Raw genomic sequence first — 13562 nt, forward strand, 5'->3', positions numbered from 1 at the left:
TGTTAAGCTCTGAGGCCTCTGTTGAGTAGTACAGCATTGTGATAGCGTATGGTAGAAGAAAATACTCACATCACAGTGAGGAAGAGAGAGGAGCAAAGGGGGGAGGGAGGAAGGGAGGGAAAGAAGTAGATGGAGGGAGAGAGAGGAAGTTGGAGGAAGGAAGAGAGAAGGAGATAGGGAGAGTAAGAGGGAGGGAGAGAAGGAAGGAAGGAGGAAGGAAGGGAAGGAAAGAAAGAGGGAGAATTACTGAACTTCCATAATCTCTTTCAAGGACAAGACCCCAATGATACAAAGACTTCCCACCAGGTCTCCTTAATGTGCCCACCATTTTTCAACAGTGTCTTTTCGTGCTCAAAGCAGATTACAGCAAATCCCAATTGCTTAGTATGACACAGTCCATCTCCCATTTGGTGGTTTCTCTTAGCTAGTGAGTCTTACTCTGGACATTACTTCAAAGAAATATGCTATAAATATTTGATTTGTATTTGTGTAATCCACATACAGGCATTTATGTGACAGAAGCATAACATGCAAAAAAAGCATAAACTTGTGTTTACGTCAAGATAACACAGACTAATGCCTAGTTCCATTTTAGTAGGTGGCAAATTAATAAAAGCAGATTAAATGCTTAAACCTATAAAGATTAAAATTTCTCTTTATAAGGAATAACATTTTTTAATCTGAATATCTGGGAACATAGGTTTGTGCTCAGTTTCTTCTTTTAAAATTCACCCATCTGTTGTATCTGCTGCACAAAGGGAAAATCATTCTGGGGTATTTGAATTTTGGTACTTTAAAGTCATTATGCTGAATTGGTTTTCAACAATAACAGCTACAAAGTCTGCTTTGTTTCTCACTTGAAGGCCTATTTTGAACACCTCTTGATTGCTGTGGTGCCCAGATGGTGCGAAAGCAAATTGAGACACCAAGTTCCTGGTTCTGGTCTCCTCACATCTTCTACATGCTGGCATGTGTGCAGTTGGCATGGCCAGACAGAGACAGAACTGACACCCACTGCCAGTGTTTGAAGACTCTCCATCACAATTCAGCAGTGGGAGACAAACAGAACAAACCATCCAGTGGGATTTGTTAAATGTCAGCATTTGGAAAGAGCAACAAACATTCCAATGAGACTTCTCAAGTTCCCCATGTAGCAGTCGATAGATGCACCAGAAACAGCTTTATTAATTTAATTTTAAATGTTGATATATGCATTTGTTTGTTTATGCATTTATTTCGCTGGAGGACAGAAAATTTTGTGCTCAAATTACTAAGATGCACTCCTGGCCCCAGAAAGAGCCCTTGACTAGATGGAAGAACACTGAATTTCAGCTCCCATCTACTTAGTAGTGGTGTCTGAATGCGTATGTTTCTGTAAGCTTTGTATAGTCGAAAATGAGGATAGAGGGAGAGAGTGAGAGCTCAGGAGCCTGTATTTCTGATTGAATGAATGGTATTAAGAATAGGATTGAGAAAGTTTGTCCCTTTTGCCTTCTCTGTCATTTCTTCATGGCACAGAGAAGACTACAATTGGTGGATCATGGGTTGGACACATAGAAAGGCTCTTTCTCAAAAAACAATAAAAATTTAAAGTAATTGATCTTAGTACAAATCTTTAGGTGAGGTTCTGTGAGTTCCTCAGGTACAAGGAGTTTAAGGGATTGGGTATGGGTTATCGGGAAACAAGTTTTAATACTGAGGATAAAAACCTGAAGTCCCATGTTCATATGTATTTTTAGATTCTCTCGGTTTCTAGGTATGTGACATGAGTATGTATGAAATGTGGGTGAACCATAGTATTTACATCTTTGAATTGGTTTTATTATTGAGAATGGCCTGTAAACAGACTGGAAGTACATGTAGAAGATACTCATATTATTGCTAACTTATTTTGAGGCTCCTCAGTGAAATGAAACATGAAAACCAATAATGGTGCAGGTATTGGATTTTTTTTTTATGTTTTTTGGAATGTTATCTTTTGATTTATGAAACTCTAAGAATTTTTGAAATTCACATAGTTACATAATCTCTTTAAAATGCCTTTAAAAATACTTCAATGAACCTTGGTTGAAATATTACAATGTATAGGAAGTGTAGAAACATAGCTATCCTTGGGCACACACTTAACCTATGTAAGGAGGAAGGGAGGTTGGTGGACAGAGTGATGTGTTCCATAGTCAAAGAAAGTTTGTCCATAGCCAAAGAAAGAAAAGTCCAGGTCACTTTAAACATTCCTAAAAGACTTTCACAAAATAAATATATTTGGTACTTAAAATATTCTGGGCATGCTGTCTGCATTTATAAATATTAACATTGTAATCCAATTAAACACAAGATATCATTCTTCTTACTTGCCAGGGAGAAAACAGAGAGGTTGGATAAATAGCAATGGGCCTCACCATTAAGGGTTCTCTGCCTTCTACCTTCTGTTTAGCCTCAATATGTGTGGTAGACTTCTTCAAACTTGCAGAGCACAGTGGCCGTTTGACCAGAAATTTCTTTCAGTTATTTAACCATAGGATCCACTTAAAATGCATTGAATTTTTGGGAAGAGAACATGTGCATGTGGAGATCAGAGGACAAAGTTCAGGTTTCGTTTTTCTCTTACCACATCAGTCCTAGGGATGGAGTTCATGTAATCTGGTTTAGTGGCAAGCACCTTTATATGCTGGGCCATCCTCCTAGGCAATCCACATATTTTTAGAGTTCTCTAAAATCAGTCTTCTCCATAATGAACAAATCTGATGACCTCAGTGGAGGAGGAATTTTATCCTTGAGTGTGAGGCATTGGCATTTTCTTCCTTAGACTGGTCAGGAGTGTGTGTACAAGCAAATGATTGACTGTCTGTGAATTTGATGAATTAAGCCCATGATAGGTTGTGGCCATGTAGCTAATCCCCATTGCTGGACTTTTCCTGTCTACGAGACACAGTTATTTATGTTATCTGCCAGGATGAAATAAACTTGGTGCCAGGATCATAAACAACAATCTCGAATTAGATCACAAATCACTTCTCAAAGAGCCAGGCCACCCTTGAGCTGAAGGTGTTTGTATGAATACCTAGGTCAGAGGATATTGCCTCTGGAGACTCCACCCTAAGTCAGGCCCCACCAAAGTACCTCAGCCTCTCTTTCCCACTCAACTCTTTCAATTCCAATTCTTCCGTTGGCTCTGTTTGTTGTCTAAGAGACAATTACCTGAAAGTTACAAGCCAAACCTCAGCAGCGTAACTCGGAGGACATAAGTAAGCTCACCACAGTCCCTCATTTCTTCAGAAAGCTAAAGAATAAGGCACATCCTGTAGAAATTGGATGAGATGCTCTCTTACAGCTGTCTTGGTGGAAATAAAACACAAGGCGTTTGATCCACAGTTTGTGATTGATTTAAGGTAAGTGAGCCTGAATGCAGAAAAATGAAAAAAAAAAAAAAAAACGGGTCAATAGTTTAAATTTCTTATTCCTTAAGCCAAAGGGACAATTAACTGGCCTTTTTGTAGAAGCAAGTAAAATTTTTTTCCTAACTAATATATGTTTTGAGTCTGCTTCATTCAAATATGGTTGTCCATGTCAGCTAATAAATAAATCTCAGAGTATTCCTAAGCACATGGAGCAAATACAGTCTTGTTATGTACTACTTATTTCTTTAAAACTAAAACCTCTGAGAACTTCATGGCTGTTTGCCTTTATACATTTTGAATTGCATTTTTTTTTTAATGTGTGTTGCAGGGGTCATGCTTCAGAGCACATGTGAAACTCAGAGGGCAACTGTGAAAGTGTGTTGCTATATCAAATTGGCTCTGGGGATTAGACTCAGATTATCAGGATTAGTGAAGGGCCTTTACTTGCTAGCTGTGGACTGAGTTTTTATTTCATTTATGTATTTATGTATTTGTTTCTTTACAGACAGATAATATTTTAATATGTCTGAATTGGACTAGAAATTTTAATCTCCAATATTTGTGGCTATTAGATCAGCTTGTACAAGACGCCTATGAGACAGTATGAAGCGCAGACTTGGGTGTGTGGCTTAGTGGGACACATGTTGGGGACATACGAGGTGCTCTGTTTGAATCCCAAAACCTGAAAAATAAAGCAAGCAAGCGAACAGTACCAGTAACAAATCAATAGGAAACAAAAAACAAAATAAAAAGCCAAGACCAAGCATCAACAAACATTGAGCAATCAATGAAATAAAACCAAGCATCACAGTTTATGGCCTTCCTTTTTGTATGATCTTTCTTTTAAAATGCCAAAATCCTCATAATTTTTCCAAGGATACAAAGAGAAAAATTTCTAGAAAAGTATGTAACTATAAGAAATTATTTTATTATGGGAGAAGAGTTGTATAGAACTCAATGCTTCAGCATTTGATGTCACCTTTCAAGTTTATACTTTAATGTAATTAACAGCAGCCTCATTCTTCCTTTACCTTGGAAATCTGCGGCCATGAAGTGAGGCATTTTCCCATCAGTATTTCCTCAGAAGAGGTTGACACCTAATCAAGTTTACGTGTATATTTTATGATTTCATCTTTTCTTTGTCTTTCATTCTTTCCCTTCATCCTGCCTCTTCTTCCTTACAACACATAGAAATAGATTCTGGTCTTTGATCTTCTGGCCATATCATGTATGTGGAGTAGAAAATTAAGTTTAGGAAATAACATTGTTGCTTTCCAACTTCCATCTTCCAGAAGGTGAAGTGCTTTGAGGATGTTTAGATGATTTTCTCAGACAGATAGATAAAAAAGACAGGATTCCTGACTATAGACAGCCAAAAAATCTTGGCCCCAAACACTAGAAAAGCTTTTAACAATCTATAAAGAGATTTTCTTGGCTGGTAGATGTCAAGAGAGTGGGAGGTTTAGGGTTTGCCAGTATCTAGCAGTTCTGAGTAAATGGCTATAGGTTACACAGAGGAAAAGGCTGATCACTCTCAATGTGCCAGTCCTGGACACAGACAGCCTAACAAAATGCAGCTTAACTCAGAGATGTCAAGAAAAAAAAATCTCATTGGGAAGGAATGAGTTGAGTTCTTGTGTCTTTCGTGAACATATGCTGGCTCACTGAATGCTTCTGGAGCAGTTTTGAGCATGACTGATGTGAAATGAAGTCACTAAATATCCTTCCACAGAGGGGGCATTGAAAGATGTCTGCTGTAAACTGCATATTACCCAGTGAGAGCTAAATAGTTCATCAATCTCTTCATCTATCGTCTAATCATCCAACCATTCACTATCTTTTTAAAATTTCAACAAGGTTAATTGTTATCTGCTACTATTAGACATACTTGCAGGACTTACAATAGGTTAAAATATTAAAGAATCTGGGTCTATGAAAAGGTCTACCTTCATAATAATGAATCTTATTATATGAAACATGATTTACTAGGTAGATATGGAGAATTTAACACTGTTGGGGTAAAAGTATATTGCAGCTGTGGGTTTATGGCTAAAAAGATGTTTAAGGGTTTCAACCTAGACTCAAAACTAGACTCTTCGGGAATCCTATAGTTCTTCAGCACTAGATATGTACTGCTGAGATAGCCAACTTCAGGGAATGAGAATCTACTGTGTTCTAAGCTTTTCTGATATGGGATGGCTATTGATGGACTACCCATTCTGCGTTGTGAAACTCAATCTAATGAATCCTCTTTTCTTTTAGTGTACATTCATTGTATTGGTTCAATTCTCTGAGAACCCCAACAGGTGTCCCCTTTGTATAGTATGTTAACTAGGTTTTTGACTGAACTATATTTGCACTTATGTAATGAATTTGAAAACCCTCTGTACTGTTTCTTTGACAACATCATAAATTGTTTTGTCAGAGTTTGCAGTGTCAGTTTTAAGTTGCACCTTGATTGCTATTGATTTGGACCACTTCATTAGTTCTGAGACAGTTGAGTTACTAAATTCCTGAGTTGCTTTGTTTACTGGTTTTTCTCATTGTCTTCAGTTCAACCTCTTTGAAAGTCTCCAAGTTTTCAGTTCTTCAACCACATATTTTCTCCATCTATGTCTGCTTGGATTATCTCACTGGGTCCCATGACTTTAAATGCGATAGTTATGTCAAAAACTCCTAAATTTATTTATCTAGTTCAGACAACTTTTCTGACTTCAGAGTCATAAATTCATTTTTCTATTCAAAAACATCATTCAGTTGTCTATTTTAATAAAAACACACATTTCAAACACAAATGTTATAAACAGAGCTTTGGGTGTTTCCTCTGCTCCATGTTTTGTCCCTCTTACTTTCCGGCAACTCCATTGCTTCAATCCTGTGCTCTTGTGGTTTCCTATAGACTTGTCTTAGCGAACTGCATTGTTTATTTCTAATAGACCCACCATCTGCAACCTGACCAGTTCTCACCTCTGTCACCCACTCACGTTCAATCAGCTTTATTTTAAATGATAACTTGACCCACTTTAGAGGCTCTTGATGGATTTGGTTAGTGACACATTTTTAAATAGCTGAGTAAACACTCCTTATACTCTTCACATTTGATACCACCATACACTCAGTTTAATTAACCCACAGATCTAGAGTCCACAAAAGTACACACTTTTCTAGCCAGGAAGTCAGATGAGTTATCCCTGCTATACTTGCTTTACATAAACTACCCACTACAAGTTTAGCCACATGTCTTGCCCTGGTGTATACTCTACTAAGCTTTGCTTGTCATCTTTCTCCACTTGAGAGACCCAAGTAAGATGATTAGAAACGATTGGGATTTTCAAATCTGACACACAACCTCCCGGGAGAGGAGAGACTGAATTGATCATCAATGGCCAGTGATTCCATCAATCATATTGGATGGTTCCTTCACATAAACCCTGAATGACAGCATGAGAGAGCTATGAGCACTTGTGGAAGCATGGGAGCTCCTTTTCTCCCATCCACTGCCTTATGCACCTGGTCCATCTGGATATTCCTGAGTTATATCCTTGACAATTATCGAGCAACAATAAACAGCTTGTTTTTCTCCGCTCTCTGAGCTGTCTTTGAAAGTTATTGGTTATTGACTCTGAGGAGGAAGCCTTGGAGGCAATCTCCAGTTTATAGGTGACTGGTTGGAAATGAACACGGTAAGCCTAAGACTTCCCCCTATTATCTTACATGAGACAATTTTGATATTTTTGTACAAAATGTTGTCTTGGGGCTGGAGAGATACATCATTTAATAAAATGCTCATCTTGCAGCCACAGAGACCTTAGTTGAGTTTGATCCCCAGAGCACATATTTTGAAAGCTGGGCCCTTGGGCAAACAGTTGTAATCCTAGGTCTAAGAAGGCAAAGGCTACCAGACCTATGGAACTTGTTGGCCAGCCACCCAACCTTCTTCACCTGTTTAAGTTTCGTGAGGGACCCTGTCTCAAAACTAACAATGGATGAGGACATGACTGCTCCAAGCTATGGTGGAAGGGTAGTTTTTATTTATTATAGACACAAGGGAGAGAAAGTAGAGATAGAGGCATCTGAAGGAATCTAGATCAAGGAGAAAAATTAGTGGACTAACCATGGCTAGTAGAATGAACCAGGCCATGGGGAGACACAGAGGAACAAAAGAGGAGGACCACATGAGAGGTTAAAGGGAGAGAGAGAGAGAGAACCAAGAAGGAGAAGACAGAGGGGTGGGGATAAGTACATGGCTAAAATGGCAGGGTTCTACAGGTATGAGAAGCTGGGAGAGGAAATCCTTGAGCTGGAGAATTTTACAGTAGGACATGCAATGAGAAGAGCTGAGAGAAGCCACCCAGGTACTGAATGAGTCTGGGGCCAGCAGACACTTTAGCATGCTAATAGGAACCGCACTTAGCCATTTGCCCTGAGCTTCCATATTCACTTTAATACAAACACACACACACACACACACACACACACACACACACACACACACATTTTGTCTTTAAGCTAAATTTAAATTTGAAAAGGGAATGACTGTTCAGATGAGTAGATTATTAACTAAGCAGCTGATTATAAGATATTCTTACAATTTTCTTACATATTATTCTTGCAAATAGTAATTTTCTCCACCCTGTGGGTCAGAGTTATGGTGCTTCCTAATCTATAGAAAATAAAAATAGGGAACTTAATCCATAAGGGCTGAACAACAAAATTATCACCAAATATTTTCATCTTGTGTTTGCCATAGTAATCCTTGGATATAAGTTGCAATTTTTATCCTCATTTCGGAAAGGAAAAAGCTTGGCTCTGAGAGGTCATTTGGGTGAAATCACAGAATGTGTCCTCTTAATTGTTAACCAGGTATGCATCAGATGCTGTGATTTCCATTGGCAGACAGAGGAAATTTGTCTCAGGACGCTGACCTGTAAACACGACAACAGATGCTGCACCACTAGCTCTTTATATTTCAGGGTCCCTGGATGAATGTTTAGAAGAAGGGCAGAACTTCCTTCTGGTTTTATTAGGCACTGCATGCTCTTGCGTCCCTAAGCATCAGTTGCTGGCTCAGTCATTTGCTGTGACTTTGCGTTAAGGAAATCAGACTGACTGCAGCAATCTGTCTGAAGTAAATGAACTCTCATCTTGGTGTCTCAGTAAAGCTCTACATCAAAGCCCAAACAATAGAGAAGCCACATGGAGACCTTCCCCTCTCTCACACACATACTGTCAGAGTCCATCACAGTATACTTAACTGAGTGGTCTCCTGGGATATCACAGCCCTGGCTGAAACTTTTCTCTCTCATCCAAGTGCTGCTGTTCTTTTGCCTTGTTGCTGTTTAACTTGCCGGGAACTGGTCTTGTTCAAATAACATATATCTCCTTGAAATGACATCTAATTAAATTCCAAATGACATCATTTGATAACAACAAACTGGCTTGCTCATTTTACTTATTTATTTTGAGTAGCCCGATTTCTTTTTCTAGGTCTCTCTGCTCCTTTGGTAAAGCCACTTCAAGGCAGTCTGATGCAGATTTAAATCATTCTAGAAGTAAACAGAATTTAAACCCTCCCAGGGCATGGACACTATTTTGGGCAGCCCATCCTCTCAGCTCACAGCCAAATGTCAGCAGGGAGCACTCTGCTTCAGATTCGACCAAGTTCATAGCACAGTGAGTCCTCTTGAAAGAAAAAAAAAAACAAAATGCATCTGAACTGTAATCGCACAATGAAGTGGTGGAGGACAGAATAGCCAGTTCCGTACCCACAAAATGTTTGTAAAGTTCACCGTAAAAATGTCAGCACACCGTGCAGTAGAAGTGCAAAGGCTTCCAGTAAAGAGTGTTACCAGCTATTGGAGTGACGTACATTAAGAGGGGTCAATTAACATTTATCCACAGATGTTGGCATTTCAAAACTGGATTTATTCTGTGAGGCCAAGTGTAACTGCTTGTCTTCAAAATGATAGCAACTCACAGAAAATAATAAGCTGGTAAAAAGGTGGAAGGTGGGCCTTCTAAAAGTCATAAGCCCATAGGCAAACAGTGGTTTATAAAGGTCAAGGGGAAAAACCCCACGTCAGGATGATGTATTTGATTTTAATTGGTTATGTTAGTTAGGTGAGCCAAAGGTGGGCTTATGATTGATGGAATTCAACATTTTGCTAGCTGGACCTTGATAGTTTGTTTGGTTTTTTTTTCCCCCTCCACACATTTTAAAACTTACACAACTATAATTATCCCATGTTTATCCTTGGCAGAGGAGATATGTAAATGCTGATTTTTTTTTTATACCTCTACTGCCTGGATTGGGGTTGTGAGCATCAGTTATGAGAGAACTTTATGTCCTGCACAGGAAGCGATCTTTTCTCTTTCTATATCTACATCTTCTTCATCTGACATCCCCGTAGCTATCCCATACTCCAGTGTGGTCGAGTGCAGGTCTGTAGATCTGCTACCTGTAATGGAATCCTAAAAGAGGGTAATAATCTGGTTAGTTTCTCTTCTAAAGGCCTCTGCATCTCCAAGGTGCAAGCCACTCTCCTTGGCTCTCCCGGTGAGTGCACTGGAACTACAAGCCTGTGGTCTTTAAATACACAGACAGGGTCACAGGCACCAGCTGGCACCCTTCACTACTGACATCTTTATTGTTTTCGTGAAGACTAAATCAGGTGTTCAGCTGAGTCCCTGGAGAATTCTGCCAAACTTTCACCTGCTCTCAAATTATACAGAGGCAGCTAGAAGGTGTACCCTTTGAATTCTTCTTGCTGTCTCGAATCTTGGAGCTGTTGTCTTTAGTTTCTATCAAGCTTGATTATCCCAGGATCTTTCTACCCTTCACAGGCTTGTTAAACTGTGAAAGCCATAGAAACTCCTGATAGGCTACTATCTGTTTAAGGGACCACAGCTTGAAGTCTACTCTTTCCACTTCAATGTTCTCCCTTGTGCCTCTAATGATTGTAAGGAAATTGAGAGTGGTGGATAGATGCTATTTTCTGGTTTCATCTTTGTGAATGGAAGTTATCTTGTTCTTTAAGAAGTGTTGTATTGGGTTATGCTACAGCTTCAGATTGTATAAAATGGAGTTTTTTTGGTATATGAAAGGTAATAATCCTGTAATCCTGGGCAGGTCTAGGCAAATATATATATATATATCATATATATATCAAACTGAATTGTGTCAGGAGTGTAGGGCAAAAGAAATACACCATTTGCTAGAAGGGGTGGGTATGAGGAAGCAGGCCATTTTGTATGTGCTGATAGGTTTAGATTTTATTAGTAAAAATGAGAACATGGAAACGAAGCTTGAGAACTCAGAGGAACTGTTGTAAAACAGTAGCCAGACATAAACAATCACCCCCAGAGCAGCCAAGGTTCCTCCCATGAGATCTTGCATCATTGTGCCACCTGGAAAGTCATTCCCGGAGAGTTTGCTTATATCATTCAGAATGTTCCTATCACCTTGTAGGTCAAAAACAAAGATTATAGACACTGCCAGGTGACTCACTCATTGGCCACTCTAGTCCCCATTTCTGGATTGTTCTGTCATTCTGCTTCAATGATTCCCCCTTTCAATGCCTAGTTGAAGATCTACTTATTTGCAAGATCAAGTTCATGTTTAAATACCATCAGTATAAGGGCATCGGTTTGGACTCAGGATCGCTAAGAGCAATTTCTCAGCACAAAGGAGATACATTTGCCCCCAAAAGACAAAGGGCAGGGAATAAGAGACAAGGAAAAGAGATAGAGGATGAGAGAGGAGGGGAAGGGAACAAGAGAGGCAAGACAGGAAGGTATATTTGTCAGGTTAGAGGGGGAAAAGGACGACTTCTGGACAGAGAGGGACAGACATAGCCCATAGGCAAACAGTGGTTTATAAAGGTCAAAGGGAAAACCCTACGTTAGGATGACTTATTTGATTTTAATTGGCTATGTTACTTAGGTGAGCCAAAGGTGGGCTTATGATTGCTGGAATTCAACACTTTGCTTGCTGGACCTTGATAGTCAGTTTCAAGATGAAGGAGTAGCCAAATAAGGGAACAGACCTTAGTGACGAGCTTTAGGAATATAGTCTAACAGATTTTTGGCAAGGCAGAGGGAGAAGGTCAAGGCTTGCCAGAGCCAGCCATGTTCGCCATGCTGGGCTGGCTAGAGACCCCTCAATCAGTGTTATGAACACACCTGCCTTTTTCCTTACAAAATTAACTTTTTCCACCTGTGAAATATTTTCTCATGTGAAATAGTTTAATCCCGTTGTCTAACACTGCATTTACCATAGCTTTTATGTACTGTATGTGTAGATGTGTATACCAGGCACATACACAAACATATAAAGCAGCAGTACTCAACATGTGGGTTGTGTATCAGATATCCTACAAATCAGATACTTACATTATGAGTCATAACAATAGTAAACTTGCAGATATATGTAGCAATGAAAATAGTTTTTATTTTCATTGAGGTCACCACAACATGAGGAACTGTATTAAAGGGTTGCAACAGTAGGAAGGTTGAGAACCACTGATACAAAGACTAGAGGCAGATATAAATATCCTTCCTGTTATCTCTCCAGCGTGTTCTTTGAGTCTAGGCCTCTCTCTAAATCTAGACCTCACAGATTGTACAAGCCTTGTTAGTGGTCCTGGGGGTTCCTGGGGTCCCTCTAGTGCTTGGATTACAGATGGAGGGCACACTCTCACGGTGGACGTTTTATGTGGATTTAAACATGGGTCCTCATGCTTTCATGGCTGGTACTTTCCTGATGGAACTTTGCCTCAGATTTGTCATATTTTAATCAAATATCTTTATTCACTGGGATAACTGAAAGCAAAGACCATGCCTTGATATTCCTCACAGTGGTTCGGTCCTGAAATGAAGATAGGGTATACACAGGGTCACACTTACAGTGCAGTTGGAATCAAGTGGGGTTCTTTAACCTCTACTACTCTACTCCAAATTCCAGAATGTTGCTTAGGTACAGCAGGGATAGGGAAGGGGCTAAAGTCAGTAGGCGGTCTTTGTAGGTGAGAAGCAGTCTTGGGCTGGTAAACATCCTCCTGAAGGAGGACAAATTGGCTAGTCTTTGTACACACTCATCAGTTGTTGACATTTTGTCTTTTACTGTCTGCTGTAACACTAAGTGTGGCACCCAAAGACCATGGAAACCTGCTCCCAAGTTAATTTTGATTGGCGAATCAAGATGCCAACAGCCAATAGCTGGGCTGAAGTGACATAGGTGGGGTTGAGGTTTTGTGGCTTTGGAGAATCTGAGGAAGGACATGGAGAGCCATGATGGAAGAAGAATGCATGAGGGAGAAGGAGAGTGGCCGTAGGCTAAGGGCCAAGAGAACGTGGCCCAGAGGACTGCCCAATTAGATTAAGAGCAACCCGGACAGAACACAGCAAACAGCAAGTGATAACTTGAGGTTATGGAAAGTAGAGTCTAACAACATGGAGGGGAGGCAGCTGCCCAGCTACTGTGCTGTTTAAGGCATATTTAAAAATATAAAAGCTGTGCGTGTCTTTTATCTGTGACCATAAATGGTCTAAGGTAGGGAAGACTCTCTAGTCTGGGATTTTTAATATTTTTACTACAATCAGTGGCTCATAAACACTCATACTTGGACTGCAAAGAAAAGCCTTACATTTGTCCCGAGCCTGGACCATTTTGGTAACAGCTTTGCTGATTGTCCCACGTGTCCAAGAACTTGGGAGTCTTCTACATGGCTGTGCCCACATCAAAAAGTCACTCAGCACATCATTTACTATTGGCCTCCTTTGCTCTTTCCCATGCCTTCTTCCTTTCAATCAAGTACATTTCTTAGTATGCAATAGCCAGTTAATAAAGTTTTGTTAAGCTAAAGGCCAAAATTCCAAACAGTTTCTTGGGAGACTGTGACTCTGAAAATGTGATTTGGAATAAGGTATCCCAGAGAAGACCTGGGATTTATGAGAAACAAGTCTGCAGCTAATTTAAAAGGCATCTTTGTCCTCAGCAACTTTGTTCTGTCTCATATATGATGCAGGTTCATCCCCTGCTGTATTTAATTAATGGCATACATTACTTGATTTTTTAAGCATTGGCCTAGTGTTTCCCTATTGTGAGGGAAGGTAGCCTGATTTGCAATAACAATTTTCTTCTTTTGTCATAATAAAGTCAAGTCA

Source organism: Apodemus sylvaticus, chromosome 14 (assembly GCF_947179515.1).
Source record: "Apodemus sylvaticus chromosome 14, mApoSyl1.1, whole genome shotgun sequence".
Taxonomy (NCBI): domain Eukaryota; kingdom Metazoa; phylum Chordata; class Mammalia; order Rodentia; family Muridae; genus Apodemus; species Apodemus sylvaticus.